The 20,556-nt window shown below is 46.0% G+C and overlaps 1 protein-coding gene across 5 annotated transcripts in view; it reads right to left on the bottom strand.

Annotated features, from left to right (window-relative positions):
• Positions 1 to 20,517, bottom strand: part of BRD3 (bromodomain containing 3) — a 44,040-nt gene extending 23,523 nt beyond the window's left edge. For 3 of the 5 annotated variants that reach the window (XM_071766468.1, XM_071766473.1, XM_071766472.1), the window contains exon 1: positions 12,870 to 13,072. The gene's annotated coding sequence lies outside the window, so the exon portion shown is untranslated. Of the gene's footprint in view, positions 1 to 12,869; positions 13,073 to 18,419; positions 18,559 to 20,101; positions 20,354 to 20,427 lie in introns of those variants that run through there. The other 2 variants (XM_071766470.1, XM_071766469.1) reach the window with 2 other exon arrangements.
• Between the last annotated feature and the right edge of the window lie 39 nt (positions 20,518 to 20,556).

Here is a 20,556-nt window from a genome sequence, read left to right as displayed (position 1 = left end):
TCACCTAAATGCTGGGTCCTGGGATCCTGGAGCTGAAAGGCAGGACAAGCCACCTGGGCTATCCCAGGAGCACCCCAAGTATCTGTGCCTGGGATAACCACAGCTTCAAGGAGCATCCTTTTCATCTTTGGTCCATCAGCTTTCTCAACATTTGCAGAGGAAGCTGCTTTGTTATCATATTAATCCTTAATTTTTAAAATTAAAAATGTCTCTATATCCATTCCTTGTTTCCAAATATTTTTATTTTTTTCTAGAACACAAAAAGCAGGATCGTGAGGAATCTGGAAGGGGAGGGTGCAAATGCTTTGGAAATGTCCCAAAGTGTAAGACATTGAATTCAGAGAGGCCATGGCCTTGCCTGAGAGATCTACTGATGGTCAGACCTCATTTACCAAGTAAAGAGAGGTCTGACCATCTGACACCCCAGCTCACCACACAAATCACCCAACATGAACCTTCAGCAGACTCACACACAAAACCCAAGCAACTTTACACAAACTGTCCTATAACTACAAGTAGAACCAAAGGAACACTTCAGTCTCTCCTGAAATGGAGTAATATTAATAATTATTTAAACTATTAGGGAACCCTGCTGTGATCCAGGATATCACTGCACAAGGTACTGCACAAACCTGGGTTGAAAAAAGCCAAAACCAGGCCTGGCACAGGCATCCTGTGCATCTTCCAGGGAGGGTGTAAGGCTGAGCTTCTTTTAGTCCTGGCATAACTTCTTAAATTTAATTTTTTAAATTATTACTTCTCCTGTTCCCCAGACCTGTAATGTTCAAGTAACAGAAGCTGTTATTTTTCTAGCTGCACATACATAATTTTGGTATCACAAATGTGCATTATTCCCTTCTGCTGTCACACATGGAGTGTACACTGCTTCCCACACTGCCCATTTCTCCACCTTCTTCCTCATCCCAATTTGAAACAAATACCTAAAAGCAAAACCCAAACTCAAACTCAGATAAATCTTGCTTCTCTGGAGCTCAAGTCTGTCCTTTTTGTGTTAAGCTGCAACCTCCGTGTGGCATCCAGCAAGGCTCTGGGGTTTGGCTCAACCCTCAGCCAAAGCAGTCATAAAAAAAAAATAAAATAAAAACCCAGCTAGGTTGGAAACATTCTTTTCCAACTTTCCTTCCATTGAGTTGCTTGCATGGGTCAGTCATGGGAGAGACAGCTGGCACAGAGAAAACATGTTAATAATTCCCTGTACTGGTAGGGTAACATTTTACTCAGCTGATGCAGCCCACAGCCTGTCTGCAGTGGTGCAGACTATTTTAACAGCAGCTATAAAGCCCCATGAAATGTGCACTGTGCCAGCAGCCTGCTGCTTCAGCTAACAGTCCTGCCACCTCCTTTGGTAGAGCCAAACACTTCAGGGATGGCTCAGTCCCTTGCTGCTGCTCCTGCAGTACAGGACAGTGTTTGGTTTGATGAGAAAATTAGAAGGTAGCAAGCTTTGTGTTAGCACCAACAACTCTTTTTCTCCCCTTTGGTGTAGTATTTTTGCATGATCAAAACCTGGCACAATTCCAGCCCAGCCAGAAACCACGGTATCCATCTTCCCATCTGGGAAAATGATCAAGTTTAAAAATGTTCCTTGACTTCATCTTTATCTCCAGATGATTATTTACATTTTAGTAGCACTTGGGAGCTGTGCAGAGACCAAGTCCCTCAGTACTTAGCACTCTGCAGACACACAGCCAGACCCTGTTCCTACCTGGAGGAGCTGCTGCTCCAAGCATTACTTCCCCTTGTATGCTGCTTGCAGACACTTGGCCCCTTTTTCACCCTATTCTACTTCCCATCTGAGAAGCAGGAGGCTCCTCCTCATCTTGCCCAGATTTCCTAACACCTGCAGGAAAGGTTTAGTGCACCACTATTACCCCTCAACATAAACTTGGAGCCAGGCAAGATTATTAATTGAGGGATTTACACTCTGGCTGTAGAAAGTAAGACTACACCCCCACTCCTTCAGGATCCTCAGAAGGAAACAAAGGGGACAGATGTCCTCCTTTTCCTCCTGGCTCTTCCTTTCCCTTCAAAGATCCATCTAGGAATTGAACTCCAAGCAGATTTCACTCCCTCCTAACTCCATGGCAGCACAAATGTTCACTTCATACACAAGGGATGTGCAATTTGAAACCAAGACTTGAGGACAAACAGGTTGCTGGATCTGCCAGCACTGCTCTGGCAGACACACACACACTACACACACACTACACACACACTACACACACACTACACACACACTACACACAATATCCCACCCCCTCAAGACCCGGGGATGAAGGATTTGCCCTTGGCTTCACTGCAGGAAATGGGAATTTGGCTTATGGCACATTCCAGCTTCCCACTCTCAAAGCCCATTCAGCTGTCCTTGCTGTCTCTCACTCCCATCATTAATTCCACACTATCAGAGATTTGTTTTTCATCCATATTAATTTGAGCACAGCCCCAATTACACCCCAAGACTGGGAAATGCAACCGTGTCCTGAACTTACCTCTGCGTGAGGGAGGGAAAAAGATCAACAGAAGATTAAGCCAGCCCCTTGGCTTTTGACTCTTATTGGTTTAATGCTCATCAGATTATGCAGATGGGTTTCCCACCCTTGGTCACTCAGCTGTTAAGAGCCAGAGCTTCCTCAGCAAGGAGTCTGTGGGTTCCTAACCAGTAGGTAAGGATCAGCCAGATGGAACTGCTGATTTCATTCAGTGTCCCTCCTAACCAGGCTGCTTTCAAATGTCTGGCACCACTCAGGTACCCAAGTGTCACTTTAGGTTGGCTATAAAAGCACTGGGGGCTTTTATAAACACTGTTCTAAGAACCCCAAATAAAATGAGGGTCTTTCTGATAAAGACCAGAATATTTCCCCCAAGTTGCTGACGCCACAGGAAGCACTTTCTGAGCAAGTCTGAGCAAGATTTTAGATGCACATCACACACCTCCTGCAAGACACAAACCACACAGGGCTCAACTGCTTTCTAAAGGCTGAAGTTTCAACAGCAGAGAGTGAACAAGTTCATTTTCATAGCCTTGAGTTTGCTTTTGAGAACAGTTTAAATTACCAGCATCAGTAATGGATTAGGCATGGTTGATCTTGTTTGGGATAGGGGAAAGGACAGAGTGACCTCTGGACATTCCCTGCAGCCCTACTTTTTTGTGGTCCTCTGAAAACACGAGGCAAATTTTAACTTGGCCACACATTGGTTTTGTTACACACAGGTTTGTTAACAAGGCTACAGAAGGAAGGAAAAGTGAGTGGTTAAAGAGCTTCCTCTGCCTTAGATTCCTGACTGGAGCAGTTCAGCCAACTTTGAGACCTGACTGCACTAAGGACTGGACTGAGATTTCTGAAATAGTGAATTGCACTAGCAAAAAAATCTTCCAGGAGGTACTTCAGCAAATTAACTGAGTGACCTATCCTGAAAAAACCCAAAAGTTGAGTTTTAACAGTGGAAATAAGTATCTGAACAGGTTTAAAAAGTATGCAAAGCAGCTGGTGGCTTGCACATCACCACCTGGGAAGACAAGAGTCAAATCACCAGGATGGGAATGGGTAGGTGCTTCACAGAAAAGTGATAGTGGTTGCCTCTCACAACAAAATACACCAATTACACCTTTATAGCAATGGAAAAAAAAGGTGCTGGGCTGTTTCAGCCTTGATTTTTGTAGAGATCTAGCACAGAAAGTGTTGGAGATAATCACACGCCTGGGCATGTGTGTGCTCGTGCCATTTCTTCCCAGAGGAGGAAGGTGGAGATGGAATGAAATTACCTTACGTGACCCACGGGGCTGAACTCAAGACATCTCCTAACCAGGGGGAAAGACAGAAGGCAGAGAGCAGGGAAGAGACAAGGTTCACAGAGACAGGACAGAGGGTGAACCTGCTTCTGAGCACCTGCTCTCTGCTATCCAGTGCACTGCAACACACTGAATATTTCTCTGGCAGTTTCTAGCACTTTGTGGGGTTCTTGCAGCCCCCCCAAAGCCCATGTGCAGCAGAGAAGCCCTGCAGCCTTGGACATGAGGCAAACAGGGAGTGCTAGGAAGGGGCTGGCACATGGCCACATACCAGAGGAGCTCCCAACATGTCAGGAGCAGGAGGAGGGTGCAGGGAACCATGGAGAGGCAGGAAGATGGCTGAAGGCACAAGAGGAGTTTGGTACAAACCACAGCACAAACAGCCACACAGGAGCTTCCTCTGGGATTCAGTAACCACTTCAAGCCCCATCCTGCAAAGTGCTAAGCAACTTTCCTCTCCTGATAAACTGCACACTTGCTGTGGTTCACTGTCTTTCCACAGAGGGTTTTGCAGACTTATCACCTCCAAGATACAGCTAATTGGTCAACCCAGATAAACCTCTTTCTAAGGAAGGTTTGGGCAAAGACAGAAACAAAGTCTTAATTTTTTGGCCCTTGGACCTGGTTCAACCCCTTCTCCAGCTGCCCATTAAGAGAGAAAATGACAAAGGAAGTTAAGTGCTAGATGTCTGGGGCTGGATAATCTATTCAGAGTGATCAGATATTGCTGCAGGTACAATAGGTGTGATAGCTGATCCAGTCAGTGCTACCCAGCCCTGCAGGGGCATCCTCTGCCTGCTGGGATGGTGCAACGTGTCCCCAGCTACACAAGTCCCATTGTACAAGCATAAGGGAGATCTTGCTCTCTTTCAGAAAGTTTCCTAAAGTACCACAAAAATAAATTGCAGCCAAGTCAAGCAGAGGAAATCTCCAGGTTTGCATGAGCGTTGGCCAAGGAAGGGGAAAGAGTTTAATTCAAACCTTGCTCATGGGCAGAGCAAAAGACTCTACAGACTCAGCTACCATTTTTTTCAGATTGGGCAATTCTGCAAATTCAGAACTGGAATAAATGCTGCCTACTGGATGCTTTTGTTGTTATTCCACCTCCCAATGTTTCTGGTAGAACTTTAAACTTCAAAGGTGGACAGAATCTACTGTTCCACCTTCAGTCACCTTTGCTTATGCATTTGAGTCTTTACTTCAAGACCAACCAGAACCACAAACCCATTTGTTTACTTGGGTTGGAACCTCAGATACTCTTTCTCAGCACCCTTCATGTGGGCATTCAACTGCTCTGGAAGTGGGGGACAAACTGTGACATCCTGACACTGTAACACTCAGCTCAACCCAGTTTCCCCAGGATGTGACCCAGAGGCTCCACTCACCCTGACTGGGTCCAAACCCAGTGCAGCATTTGCAGGTTCTGCCCCAAGGAGTGAGCAGGAAAGAGGCACGGATTGGCAAGATGTAATATTCTTAACGAGAAAAACTAAAAGTAATGGGAAAATCTCACAGTCCAGGTCAGTACCAAAATCCTCCTTCAATCATCTAATTCCTCTCTGTTCATCAGTGACTTTACAGCATCCCTGACCCAACACACAGAACCACTGGGGATTCATCCTGGGATGCCAAGAAATCAGTTTTGCCAATTTCAGGTCAAACAAACCACACTATTAAATCATTAAAAAAAAAAAACAAACAAACAAAAAAACCCAAGCAAACAAAAAAAACCCACCCCACACTCACTGAGCCAGATTTCAGCTGCCCCATGGATACCAGAAGCATTTAGGTTCACCCATTAAAGCATGACATGGAGACACCCCAGAGGCTTCAGAGCTCCTCATGGAATCATTGTTATGTCTGCACCCACACAGGGCTCTGGGTTTTTTCTGCTTTTTATAGGATGTGATCTGCAGGGTTCAACTTTTGTGTTCAGAAAAATGAGAGTCTGCCCTTCCCCTTTTTCATCAGCATATGGTGCTCTGTGTACTTTTACAGCATAAAAGACAAAAAACCAAACTGTTTGATTCGGCATCTAGTGGATAAATTAGTCTTTCCACAAGAGGTTTTGTTGTTGTTTGCTTCTTTTTCTGCACTTTGATTTCCAAAAAAGAGATACTATTGGACACAAAGCGTTTTGAAGTAAAGGCAAAAAACCCAAAACAAACAAAATCAAGAAAAAACCAAGAGCCCCAGTATTTCCCTGCTGAGCAGAGCCTCTCCAAACTCCTGCTATATGCAAAAAATTACAAAAAACCAGCTACAAAACAGGATGCTGACACCTCAGCTCAGCTCTTGACACCCCATGCTGCAGAACTGTCACATCCTCACTTGTAAACCAGGGATATAATTCCACTAACATTTACAATTCTATTAATTAGTCTTTTCCCATGCATTTATACATTAATTCCTTCATAGCATTCTGGCTATACCAAATTCTAAGGAAAAAGGCAAACACACAGAGGAACCTCTATTTCCATGGCTTTTTTTCTGGGAACACCTGCCTGTTCTTTCTGATGTGTAACACTCCTTGTCACCTGAAGAAAAACTGCCAAGCTGAAGCTGCTCTCTGCTTTATCCCTTCCCCCATCCTGCAGCCCTCTTTAAACACTTCTAAAAGATAAACCATGACACCCAAGAGGTCCCTCATGACACCTACTGGGGAGGGGAGCTCAGATACAGCCAAACTCAACTTCCAAGTGAATTGAAGAGGCTACACAGCACAGGCAGATCACCTCCCCTCAATGCAACTCAGTACAAAAAGTATTCCAAGTATAAAATGCAATTAACATTCAGTTCCTATGTATTAAAGGATTATTTTGTGCTCTGTGTACCTAATAATCTACACTGCAGCTCCCCCTTACCTCACCACTACTGCACAGCCATATATCAGCATTATTAATACCCTTTACAAGTGCTACAGATGTTATCCTTGCAGGCAGCTTCATGCAAACATCAGAGAAAAGAGAAATCTAACAAACAGACCCAGATCTGCATCCTAATTGTTAGAGGCATTTCACAGTACGGAGCAGAACCAAAGTGACTCATTACAGAAAATATCTTCTCACCAACACAGCCCCCCTTGTGCACTTCTGCTCCAACACCTTCTCCTACTCAATTTTAAATTTATGTATTAAAGTAATTCAAGTGACTGTTTTGTAAAACAGCAGATGTGTTTAAAGACAACAAGCATTACACATGTTGTAAGGACAGAGGAGCTGCCACTGGTTTAACTGATGCTCCAGGTCTACAGCTCCAACACAGCAGCTTTCCCATGCCAAGTCACCTTAAACCAACACCTGACAATCAAGTCAGTTTGAGGAGATGAACAACCAAATGGAACTGGCTGAATTACCATGACATAAATATCCTACTTGTTAGCTGAGCAACGGTAACATTAGACTTGGTTATGGGACAGAGCAACTACACCCACCCACATAGTTAATTATTGCAGCTTAGCTAATGAGGAGCAGCCACTTGGAACACTCTGGTAGCCCTTCTGTCTGTGACCACCTCTCATCCCCTACACATCTTCCCCTAAACAGGCTGCAGCAACTTAGCTGTTTCCAACCCAGCTGAAGTGCCTTTTTGTTCCAGAGGAACTCCCTGGGATTAACTCACAGCAAACACATCCAAACAAGAGTGAGAGGCCACATGAAATCTGCTGTTTCAGAGGAAAAGTGCCCTGCTGATTTCCTAAGGTTGGGGGGATCCATACATTCACTCAGCTATGTAAGGAAGCTGGAGGTCAGCTAAGGTGTGAATAATCTGATACCCGAGATGCTGTCACTCTCTGAGAGGGCAGCAAAGCACTTTCCACTGCCCGAGTTTATGCATCTGATTTAAACTCCCAAAGAGTCTGCAGGAAAGGGTAAAAGCTGAACCTTACAGCCTGTTACCCCCTGGCCTGTGCAGGGAACAGAGGGGCTGATGGAGAGGAGGTGCTCCCCAGTGCCTAAGACACCCCAGGGAGGAGGAGGGTGGTCTCACCTCCAGGCTCCAGGGACCAGCTCAGGATGGACAGACAGACAGAATCATAGAATCCTAGAATGGGCTGGGTTGGAAGGGACCTCAGAGCTCCTCAAGTCCAACCCTTGCTCCACTCCCCCCGTGGTTCCCAGCCCATGGCACTGAGTGCCACATCCAGGCTCTTTTGAAATATCTCCAGGGATGGAGAATCCACCCCTTCCCTGGGCAGCCCATTCCAATGGCTGAGCACCCTCTCCAGAAAGAAATTCTTTCTAATGTCCAACCTAAAACTCCCCTGGCACAACTTCAGACCGTGCCCCCTTGTCTTGCTGACAGACAGACAGACAGACAGACTCCTGACAGCAGGAGCTTTGCACACAGAGCACCCAGGGCTCAGCCTCCAGCAGGGAGAAGAGGTGAGCACTAAGCCTCTCCTCAACTCCTGCATATGGATGAAGTTCAAGCCAAAGGAAGTACAACCAGGGCAGTGTGGACACAAGCATCCTAATTTATTCCCCCGTGGCTTATTCCTGCTCAGGAAAGGAACACACTTCAAACACACTGGCAGATATTCAGTAGCCACACTCAGACAAGCACCTACTCCCTAGAAACTTAGGGGAGCACATCCTCTTTCACAGGACATCAAGTGCTGCACTTTACCACTGTTTCCCAGACCCAAAGCAGAACCTTAGCACTAATTAAAAGTTGCAAGAAGGCAATGTTTCCAAAAAGTCACAGCATTCTCCATCATACCCATACACCACACTTACACACAGGTGCTCAGCACATCAGTTTCACTACAGCCCACAGCACAGAACATTTCCCAAGCCAACCTTGCTAAAGAAAAAGGCTGCTGCATCCTCCAACCCTTCCTAGAACTCCACACTCACAGCCAAACCCAGCCACCAGTGCACTTCTAGAAAACAAATTTCTCTTGGCATGGCCACCTTGGTGGGTTGTGAGAAAGTGAGACCCCCCCAGGCACCCTCTGTAGTGTTGTATGAGAAGAAGCCAAGCAGCTGAGAGAGTTACAGGAGGGGAAATGCTCCTTTCCTTCAGGCCTGGCTGGGTTCAGTGAGCCAGTCACACAAAGGGCATCTCTGCTCCTGGATTTATGGCAGTGCATGAAGTCCTCTGCAAACAACCCGAGTTACCCACGTTGCTGAAGTACTTCCAGACACCGTGGTGTCATCTTATCAGACTCAGGCTGGAAAGAGACTGGGAAGGCACGAAAGGAATCCAAAACAGAGGTGTTGCTTCAGTCTGTATCTTATCAGTAAGAAGGGGGAAGGAATAAGGAGTAGCACAAAAAGCAGCACATAACAGTGAATTTCCACACTGCTCTCCAAAATTTAAATCTTTCTAATGTTGGCTTTAGCAACAAGTGGGTTAAAGCCTCAGCGTGCCCCAAAGGAAGCTGTTTGCCTCCAACAAGCACTGCTGATTGACAAAACTACACCAATGTCACAGGAAGATACTGGGGAATAAAAAGCTCTGAGATTCACACATCCTTCCAAAAAGCCCTGGCAGCTCACTGAACAGCACAGCAACAATGGCTCCTTCCTAATTCCCAGAACTCTATTGCTTACAATGGTGTGCTGGGCTATTACTGGAGAATAATGTAGCAATTAAAATAAAAAAAAAAAACAAAACAAAACACAAGACACAACAAAACCAAAACAAAACCCAACACACACAACAAAACATAGGATTCATGGTAATGATTGGGAAACCCTCTGTGGATTAATGAATTTTGCAAATTAGCAAAGAAAGAACAACCAGGATTAAAGAGAAACAATCAACAACACTGAGATGCAAAACACTCTTTGTTAATTTATTTAGCAAAGTGTAGTTCTGCCTGCACTGGAAGCACCCGATAGCTTACTGAAGTAGGCAAAGAGTAATATATTTTGTAAAAGTAATTAAGCCTTTGAAACATGAGACCTCACTACATCACTCAGCTGCTGCCCAGGAGAGGGATTTGACTCCCAAGTTGTTTGTGCTGTCAAGGAGAACGATTTGGCTCCCAGATGACTCCAGGGAGAAGCAGGGAGATTCTAGGAGTGGAGTGGGACTTGGCTGGAAACCCACAACCCACTGTGGAAGCGGCCCACCCCAAAATTAAGAGGTAAATATTTAACAGCATCTTTCAGAGCTTTTACCAATTAAAAAATGCATCTGTAAAAACCATTGGAAGGCCCAGACTTTACTGGTACCTAGTGCTTTATCTGGGTGTACTGCCCCTCAGGTCAGGCTGGATCCCTGTGGATACCAAAAACCTCCATCAGACTGCCCCCCGTTTTAGGACATGACTGAAGGATGAAGTTTTAAGCACACAGTTTTGAATTCAGGAAAGAAACATTCTGCAATATTATTGAGAATTGACTGAAATCAACTAGCTAAGAAGCCCACTGAAACACTTGCCTTTGCAGACACCACCACCAAAACCAGCCCTAAGAGACAGGGAAAGAGCTCACTGAGCTGGAACATCAGACTTCTTCAATATGCTTTTCTCTCTAAATACTTTTTAAATGACAAGAACTTAAGTTTTTTCAAGCACCTCAGTGCTTTAACAACAGCAGTTTTATTTCCAGAAGCAATGAAGCCTGGTTTTTAAGTTAATGGAACTCACATACTAAAGTCAGCTTTGAGTGCAGATCTCAGACACTTCACACTGCACGTTCGTTCTTTCTTAATTCCAAGTCTGCATGCAGAGGTCACTAAAAAGCCTTTCATTGGAAGAGCTGCTGTCTCCACACTGAGCACAACCCAGGCAGTGAGCATAGAAGACAATATTGCAACCAAGCTTCCCCTGAACACTGAATAACTCTGTTAACCCTCTGCCCAGCCCTTTTAATAAGCATTGTCTCAAAGCACTAAATACAGGCACGACTGAGTATTTTTAAGCAGCGTGGATTAAGAGAAAGAAATACACAATCTTGGCGTTTGTGCTTTCCAAAAAGGGAGGCTTTGAGGTCAGGGGTTCCTCTGGTTCAGCAGGACCCTCCCAGGGTATTATTAAAAACTCCCTGAACGACTTCAGTGCTAACAAAGTAAGGGACAGAGCAGCCTGCGAGTGCTGTGATGCCCAGATTAGGAGGCAGAACTCCACACTTCCAGTACCCAAGTGGCTGGGTAGTTGTAAGCAACACAGAGCTGGGGTTTTTCTGCTTGTAAAGCAACCAGACTGCTTTGGGAATTTCTTGTTTGTTTTGATTGAGGCATATTTATTCTGTACTTCTCACCCATCCATTGCAGCACATATGGCAGTCCCAAATCCTCTAATACCTTATCACTGTGTGAACTAAAGACAGGAGTTTCAGCTTTAAACTCACATTTCCAGTTTTGTTTAGACACCCCCTCAGCACACTCCCATATACTGAACATTAAAAAGACTAACAAGCATATTAAAAAAAAAAAAAAAGCAACACTTCTCTATTGCCAGCAAGGAAAAACAGGTGTGCTTTGCTAATTGTGTTAACCCCTAACTTAATATTTATGAGTGTTAGGGAACTTCAGCCGTAAAAAAAAAACCCAAACAGAAATGTTTGCAGTATTACAGTGAAGCCACCCTATTTACTTAACAAAAAAAGTTTATTTTGGTAACTTTTGATTCCTGACATCAGCAGAAAGATACATCCACACCACAGACCAGCCACAGACCATTCAGCACGAACCTTACAGAATGCATGCTCCACGTTGTCAAATTTCTGGATAAAACTCATTTCCTACAAACACCCTGCAGGACTCAGCTGTGGAGCTTAAAAACGCGCACGGATCCGCGACCTCAACACTACAGCTTTGTTTGAAAGTGAAACCAAGCAGGCTACAAATAATGCTCCATCCCCAGCGCCCAGGGAGGTGCAAAAAACGCAAAACAAGATAAACAGAGGGAAAAAGTACGGCTGAGTTTTGAAGTTTTACATTTTATTATGGGCAGCATTATTTATAGCGCAACACTTCCAGACACCAAACCTGCGATCTGCGTCTCTTCTCACACCTCTAAAGCACAGCAAAGTTTAGGAAACGAACGCTCGGGTCCCATTTATTTGCCAAAGTTCCGTAAACACCAAAGATCTTTCCAGGAGCTGGACGGATCCCCACACCAAGACACGCACACCCCACGGAACCCGCGCTTCCCAGCGCATCACACGCAGCCTGCGCAGACCTTTTCCCAGCTCCCAAACCAGCCGGGGGGGGAAAGGGAAGGAATGGGGGGCAACCAGGGAGCGGGGCCACCGCCGAGCCCCTCTCCGCGCCCTGACCGCTCCGTGCCGGGGCTTTGCTGCTGCTTCCACCCCTCCGATTTTTTTTTTTTTTTTTTTTCTTTTCCCTTCGCTCCCTCCTCTTCCCCCCCCCCCCCCCCTTTTTTTTTTCTTTTCTTTTCTTTTTTTTTTTTCTTTTAATTTTTTTTTTTAATTTTTTTTTTCCTCCTTGTTTTCCAGAGCGCCTGCAACCCTCCTTTTCCTCGCCCCTAATTTTCCCCTTCAAAAGATGGCGGGCAGAGAGAGCGAGCGAGGGAAAGCGAGCGAGAGAGGGGGAAGAAGGAGAAAAACCGACCGAAAAAAAAAAAAAAAAAAAAAAAGCAGAAGCAAGCAAGCCCCTCCTGCGCGGGGCTCCGCGGAGCCGGAGCTGCGCCCGTCCGGGGCGTCTTCGGGCGCTCGGCGAGAAGGGGGGAGAAGGGGAGGGGGGAGCAGAAGATGGAGAAGAAGCGGCAGAAGAAGAAGAAAAGGGTGGGCAAGGAGCGGCGGGGCCGGGAGGAAATCAATGGCCAGGCTGCAGCCAGCCCCGCCGCGCTTTGTTGCATTGTGGCGGAGCACAAAGGCTGCGGGGCCGCGGGGAGCTCTGGCGGGGAGCAGAAGAAGAGAGGAAGGAAAAAAAAAAAAAAAAAAAAAAAAAAAGAGGAATAATGAAAAAAAAAAAAAACAAAAACAAAACAAACCCCAGCATTGGCCTTTCCCAAGTGGGTTTTGCTTTCCTCCCCCTTCTTCCCCGGCCCCCCCCCCCGCTCCCTCCAGAACCCATGGCCCAGTGCTAGCAACGCACACCCAAGCATCTAACAAATAAAGGGAAAGATTAAATAGATTACTTTGCCCCGGCAGCTCCAGCAACGTTTGCCTTATAGTCCCTCCAGTTGCTCTTCTTTTTATCCTCGGCAAGGCAGTATAATAGATGCGCTAAGGCGCCCGACAGCTCATGCGCCGGGGCGCAAGGCCATGTGGGGACGGTAGTCCCGGGCTAGCACGGAGGAGAAGCGGCCACCAGCTCCCGGACTACAAGTCCCAGAACCCGGTGGGCTCCCCCGGTTCCCCCCTTTCCCCCCCCCCCTTTCTCCGGCGGCCCCCAGCTCCCTCCCGGACCGGCGGGCAAGGGAGAGAAGCAGCGGGGGTGATGCCCCGGGCAGCGGGGGGGGGTAAGCCCGGTCCCTCGGGTGGGGAAAAGGCTTCGGTGGTTTTGGAGGGGGAAACCGCGATAAAAACCCGCAGGAAGGAGGAGGTTGGGGGGTGTTCCCCGGGCAGACATTGCCGGGGACAATCCCGGCTTCCCCTCCCCTCCCCGTCGCGCCGCTCGGGCGCTAAAGGTACAACAAGAGCCCTTAAAAGTGCGAAGGGAAACGCGTGGATTTTCTCGGCTGTAACCCACGCAAAGGGCTAAGGGAAAGCGAGTTGGAAGTCCCAGCTGTGGGAGCTGCCTTGCTTTTATTTCAAATCGCGGTCTGCGTTGGGCAATGCGCGCTCTCGGGTTATTACGCAACAACTAATAGGGGCAGCAACAAAAATAGAAGGGCGGGAGTGGAGGCTGGAGTAGTAAGTGGCAAAAAAACCCCAAACAAAACAAAACCAAACCCAAAACCAACCAACCAACCAAAAAAACCCAGCAGCAAAAACATAAATAAACCCCACAACGTGATGCAGCTTGCACCGGTTGGTACATTTCATAAATATTGTCTAAAATCACCACGAAAAATAATCTAATGTATCCAACTAAAACGACATGAATTTTACAGACACAGCCACCTTAAGAGCATCACCAAACACGAGCAAACACAAACACTTCCAAGTAGCAGACCAACAGTTTATAATCTGAGGCAAATATACAAACAGAAGTTAAAAAAGATGCTGTTATAAGCACAAATATTATTCAGTTGCTGCAAAGCAAAGAAAAAAGAACAGGACCGCTGGAAAATAAGTCCAAGGGAGACACTGGAGTGCCAACATAAAATAAGCAGTTCAGGGGGGTTCTCTGTGGACACAAACACCAGCAGAGGCTGCCACGCTGCCTCTCACACATAGCTGTGCTGTGGTGCCAAAAAGTCACTTTACTGTAACCAGAAGGTGAAGGCAGTTTTCCTGGAAAGCCTTATTTACAGAAGATTAGCAGCTGAAAACCACAACCAATGGGACTAAAATTTCTCAGGTCTGATATAATCAGCAAGATTAGGGTTTTCTACAGGCAAGACGACATGCTTAGGAAAATTCCACTTGCCCAGGCTTGTGTCCACTTCAAGAGAAAACCAAAGTTGTGCACATTTCTTAACCAAACGCAAGAAAAAAGGGCATTTTTTTCCCCTCCACTTTACTTCAAGGCTTGTGCAAATTCAGGAACTAGAAACTCAACAGCTGTACAGCTCTTGGACATTCTGTTTTTGTAAGTCAGCATTTGAAGTTGCATCTCCAGACAAACTTCACACTTGGTCAGTGCTTGCCTTGGGCTTCCTTCCACCACAGGAACTTTTTTGATTTACTCATCAGGTATCTGAAAGCCATTTCAGTGCCTTCTGCACCCAAAGCACGTGGGCTCCCAGCAAGAGCATGAAGTCCTTCCAGTGTTCCCAGCCCCCAGAGAACATGTATACCTTAGAAACTGGAGTTTAAGCCTTGCTGCAAACCCATTTTCAAGAGCAGCTGGGCAATGGAAGGTGCTACAAAACTGCCCCCAAAAAGCAGTCTCCAACCATACCTTGCACTTCCTTATCACACTCAAGTTGGGTGCAAGGCTGTTGCATCCTGAATTGTCACGTTCATCACCCATCAGACAAAACAATCCACATGGGAAACCATCCCCTGAGATTTCACCACTCTCAGCTTTCAGCCTGGAACATTCAAGTGTCTCACACACCTACATTTAGGGCTGCAAACCTGGGCTTGAAAATTCCAGCTGCATCCTCCAAGGGACTAGGAAAACAAAAGTATTCCAGGGGTCCTTAAAGCCTTCTTTATGCAAGGCAGTGAGGTTAGATAATAATTTAGCTAAACAGACACAAGCTGACTCAGTTTGAATAAGCCCCATAGGAGGTACAATAAAATCAAATCAGAATGACTCAAGCACAAGTTACCTAGTGCAAAGTAAAAGCACTTAGACTGGGGAGAAAAAAACTGCAATCTTTAAACAAATTTCAGAACTGATTTGATCACATTAACTTTACACCCAAGATAAAACACTCTGCCTGTTTTACAATACCTCAATGGCAGTTTTTCCACAAAACATAAGAATACTGCAGTAGGTTGTTTTTTTTCTTCTTCCTCCCCAAGCTCTGAAGAGCATCCTAGATTCACCCAGAGCCTTTTGATTAGCCTCTGTGGTCTCTTATGTAGCACCTCTAGTTACCCAATTAGTACCTTGTTAACTAACACCTGCAGCATATTTATTCCTTGCCATTGCACTGTTTTTAACCCTTAATGCACAGTGGTCTGAACAGTTTCCTAGGCAGATCTGTGCATAGGCTCTGACAAGAAAAATATAATCTGTGCAAACCCAGTGTGGTTTTCAGGGCTGCTAAACAGACACTCTGCTTCCCTGATCTTGGTCTCTAGGGTAGGACTTAAGTATTTTGAAAAGAAGGGTTGACAGAAGAAGAAAAGGAGACAGTTGCTTCTGTGGGACCACTGAGTTTTCTGAGAACTGAACACACTCAGTGCTTGCACGACTGCACCTGAAGATTTAACAGTAATCAAGGACTGCTGGAAACACTAACCCAGAGCATCAATTTTTCTCACCTTTGCTCTAGGTACTAAGCTTCTGATTCTTTACCTCCCTACTCAGTCCCAGTTTTAACCATTAAAACCACAGTTCCTTGCTGGAAGGGAGCTCTTTGTCAGTATTTGTACTTGGGATTACAAGTGGAGAAGGCTGCTGAAGGGCTATGAATCCCTCCCTGAGCATGTCCAGAAGCATGCTGTACATTCACATGCTCATGAAAGGCTGATGGAGCTCCACGAGCCTCAAGGCAGGAAAATTTGGCCATTCTGATCATTTTATCAGCCCCCATGGCCTCCTAGAGACCTCCCATATTAGCAGGCTCACAGCTGCTATATAGCCAGCAATTATCTCTAGAATGTATATCAGGATACATTAGAAAAAGGGAATTTATTCAGTAGCAGTCATGTTTGGGATAAAGAAAGAACAGTATCCAAACAGAAGACTACTTAAGAGCATATAGTAAATATCTGGGATTATATGATTCTGATCATCTCAGTGACAGTGAGAAGAGTTTTGAGCACAAGGGGATAAATGCTCTTATTGCAACAGAATCATCTTTACCAATGATTTCCTTCGCTGTAGTAGCAAGATTTCCTTGATTGAGTAAGTGTTATTCAGTAAGTTGAGGATGACAGGATTAGGCAGGGGTTTGAAACAGTAATTGCAGTTTGTTCTTCTGTAGTACCTTTCATCTGTGGAATTCACAACAATGCTATAATCCTCCTAACAGCTTTTGTAGGTAAGGAAATATTATGAGCCCTGAGAGGGAACAGGATGATGCAGAGAATCATGAGCAGAGCCAGAACTGGGACTCTGCTGACTCAGACTTTGTAGTTCTGAGAGCCTGGACACACTAATTGGAGGCCACCCTGCCTCCAGGACCTTTTGTCTCTTCAGTGTTCACTCTTCATGTGGAAAAGGGTGAGCAGAACCCCCCCCAAAGAGGGAACCCAGGAGCCAGGATGTCTATAGGCCCCAAAAGGAACAACACTATGGTCATTGATGGGAATTCAGGACAGAATTGAGCTTTCCAGGGCCCAAAGGATCCTGTTAAGTGTTCATCTGCAATACAAGCTTTGTTTGTGATCTAAATGTTGGTCTGGAGACCAAATCTGGTGGAGGGTCCAGAGTGGATTTAAATAATGTCCTTTCAGCTTGGCATTTCTCCAAACAGATAAACACAGATGAGTGGCATCCCCTGCAATGGAGTGGAAGGAAATAAAGAGCCCAAAATACTCTATCTGACCTCAGTGGTTTTTATCAGGATGCAGCAAGAAGCAATGTCTGGAGGAGCTGGAGGCTGGGATACAGTGGGCTGAGATTTAGACGTGTGGGAAGAAGCAGAGCAAAGGCCTGAACTGTTGTGGGAGAAAAGGACACGACCACAGAACTTGAGAAGTGGAGAGAAACTGCCCAGACAACCTGAGTATGTATCTTTGGCCACAGTAATTATGTTTATTTGGAAATCAGCTGCTTCTAAATGTGATGTATAGACCTGGCACCTGCTGCTAACACACTGGCTTGCACAAGTAAGCAACCTTGTGAATAGTGTGTGCTACTGAGCTGGCAGTTTAACCTAACAGATGCCAGAACATACCAGATTTCATCTGGCTAAAGCCCTCATGGATTTCTGTGTGTTTTCTTTTCCTCCTGCCTACTTACCAAGGCTGAAGAGAATGGTAAAAAGATGTTCTAACAAAAAAGTAACACTTTGAAACATCTTGATTTCTAAACTACCACGAGTAATAAATATATTTGTGTTCCATCTGAGGGGAATGAGTTAACTGTACTGAACTGTCCATTCATTGAGGCTGCAACCACTTGCTCTAGCTGAGAATGAAGCTCCTGATTCACAGAAGTGCTGAGAACCTGCTGCTCCAGTTGAAGTGGCTGGGAGAAGCAGGCTGTCAGCACGTCTGGCAGGCAGACTGAGTGTGATTCAGCCTGGGGCTCTCAGATCAGCAGCCTTTATGCATTAACTTGGCTGTGACCTGTGTTGGGGGGAATCTGCTTTGAGTGACACAGCTGCTGGACTCCAGTCCTCCACAAACTCCTACCTACTCTTCAAAAATATGAATTGTCCCTTAACAGGTCTTTGCTAATGTGGAGCTCTACGAGCACAGTGTTCAATGATTTTACTTGGAAAGAAGTTCTTCAACTTCCACAGGCCCCTTGCACCCTGGATAAGTATTTGTAGACATTCCTCCCAGGGCAGAATGAATCCAATCCTACCTGCTCTCCACTGGGGTGAGATTTCCTAGTTTCAAATGAACAAATAATGGCAGTGATGCAAGCAAGGTTCATGCAGTATTAGGGGAGGCAGAAATACTATCCTGAAGAAGGTTGAGTGCTTGTTTTTAACTCCCAGAAGAAACAAGAACGTGATGTGTCTGGGATTTAGAAGAAAAGAGAGCAGCATATTACCAACCCCACAGAAACAGCTACGTGTTAGAGATCAGCTGTTCTTTAAATGCTTAAAAGATGCAGCAGGTCTCTCACGAGCTCTTCCTCTTGGTGTTTCTTGGTGCAAGTCTGTTCCATGCTTCCTCTCGCTGCTGAGAGGCCCAAGCAAATTAAAAGTCCCAAATCGAGATTGCTAATTGTGCCAAACATAAACATGGGCTTACACAGCTTGGAAGCTTAGTGCCCTGTTACTCACCATCACAAACGTAAGCACGAGCTTGTGTGCAGCAGGCAGGACTAAAGAGAGATCCAGCATGTACCTGAAGTTAGTGGGAGCTTTCCCAAAAGCTTTGAGGTCCTTTGGAGGACTGGATGAGTTCTGGTCTCAGTGGAACCTGTGACAAAATTGTGTACATTAGTCCCAGCAGGACCCATGGCCCCAGCTCTGACACCCTTGAAGCCATCCAAAGGGATCCCAGCAGCACTCAAAGCAGTCACTTCCACTCCCACTGAACCTTTCTTTCTCTCTCATCATTATGGGAAGGTGCTCTCCCCCCAAAACCCCCTCAGACAGGTGTCTGCTCCAGTGCACTTGGCAGGTCACCAGGTTCAGGCTATTTGGGATCAAATGGAATGAAAGATTTTGTGAGGGAGAAGCCTGCCAAGCCCCACTCTTTTCCAGGAAGGGAATTTGGACAGTTATCACATCCTGCTGATTCCAGCTGTGGCAGCACAGCTGGGAGAGCAAGACAGACCCTCAAGGATGACTTATAACCAACAAGTTAAATTCCATCCAAAGACCAAGGGCTGGCCATGCAAATCCCTATTTTGCAGTCCCCCAGAAATGCCCCTGCTCTTTGAGCTGCCTTTCTCTGCAAGGGCCATGCTGTCAAGCCCCCAGTCTTGCATGTGACAGAATACTTTGCCAAATGGACTTTATAATACTTTAAACTTGTTTAAAAGAAATCCAGGACACTTATGGGACTAAAGGGGCATTTAGGATTACAATTAATTTGTAGTTGAGGCTACAGCTTTCAAGTTCCAGAGAAGTATTATTCAGCTAAGGCCTTTTAAGCAGATGTATTTTAAATGTGCATAAAAATACCAGCCAAAAGCTTCTCAAGCAATCACAGAGAGGCAAAATACAGACTTTCATTGCCAATGTGAAAGAAACCAAAACACCCCACACCTATCACAGGGAAATCAAATATACTTGTAAGATTATACTGCTGCTTTGTGCTTTCTCGCTTTATTTCATATTTATAATTTAAAAGAATTAAAGCTTTAAGCCAAAGCCATCTGTAAGAATCAGCAACAGGAACTTTGTTTCCTAATACTCTTCTGGGGACTGTGCAGCTCTCATAACTGTGTTTTACCTCCCCAGCCTTAGATGGCAGGGTTAATCCTCAACACTCCTGCTGTGGGTTTCCAGACGGGAGGGGAAGGACGCTGGCTTCATCATGACACAGGTTTTTGCTAGTTGGTTTTTTTTTTTGGTTGGTTGGTTGGGTTTTTTCGTTTGTTTTGGGCTTTTTTTGTGGTTGTTTTTTTTATATATATTTTTTTCTTTTGTTTTTTTTGGGGGGGTTTGTTTTGTTTTATTTTTTTTTCATTTTTTATTTTTACCCTTTCTCAGCTATCACTAAAATTTTTGGAGCCCCAAGATCTCCCCATGTTACAGGGCCAGTAAATGACACGTTGCCTCCTTTTTTTTTCCCCTCCTAACTGAAAGCAGATTGCAATGCGTTGGGTTGTAGCCCAGAAAAAAAAAAAAAAAAAAAAATCCCACTCTCCAGAGAAGTGCTTAAACACATGCTTAACTTTAAGCTGGCTGCTGGGCCTTGAAGAACCCAAGTTAAACGTTTTTCTGAGCCCTTTCAGACCAGCACACCCCTTCAGATAACACTTTCACCCTGGCAGATATTTTCCAGCCTTTACCAGCCCATCCCGCGCTGCCTTTGCCGCTGACTCCGTGTTTTCCCGCAGGGGCTTTTCCCGCTGGGCGCCTCCGGGAGCTCAGCCCCGACCCAACGGGTCCCCAACCCCTTGCAGCCCGGTCCAACGCTCTCGGAACAACTGTCAGGGGAGGACAGAGCGGGGTCCGGACCTGTGTACCGAGCGTGACACGGGAATGTCACCCGGGGACGGATGGAGCCCTGAGGGGAGGGGATGGGACCCGATCCGATCCGAGCCGCTCCGCACCGGGCGCTCCCGCGCTCACCGCGCTCTCCCCTCAGAGCCACCCCGAGCCAGAGCGACCTTACCCGGGGAGGAGCCTGTGAAACCCGGGGGTGTTCCGAGCTCCCTCCCCTCTGCCAGCTGCCACTCAGGAGGGAAGGGCAGGGCTAACGCCGCGCCTGCCCCTTGCCTCGAAACCCCCGCGCACCCGCCGC

The sequence above is a fragment of the Heliangelus exortis genome, chromosome 22 (assembly GCF_036169615.1).
Source record: "Heliangelus exortis chromosome 22, bHelExo1.hap1, whole genome shotgun sequence".
Taxonomy (NCBI): Eukaryota; Metazoa; Chordata; class Aves; order Apodiformes; family Trochilidae; genus Heliangelus; species Heliangelus exortis.
The sequence above is the reverse complement of the archived record's forward strand: the minus strand, read 5'-3'. Positions and strand labels throughout refer to the sequence as shown.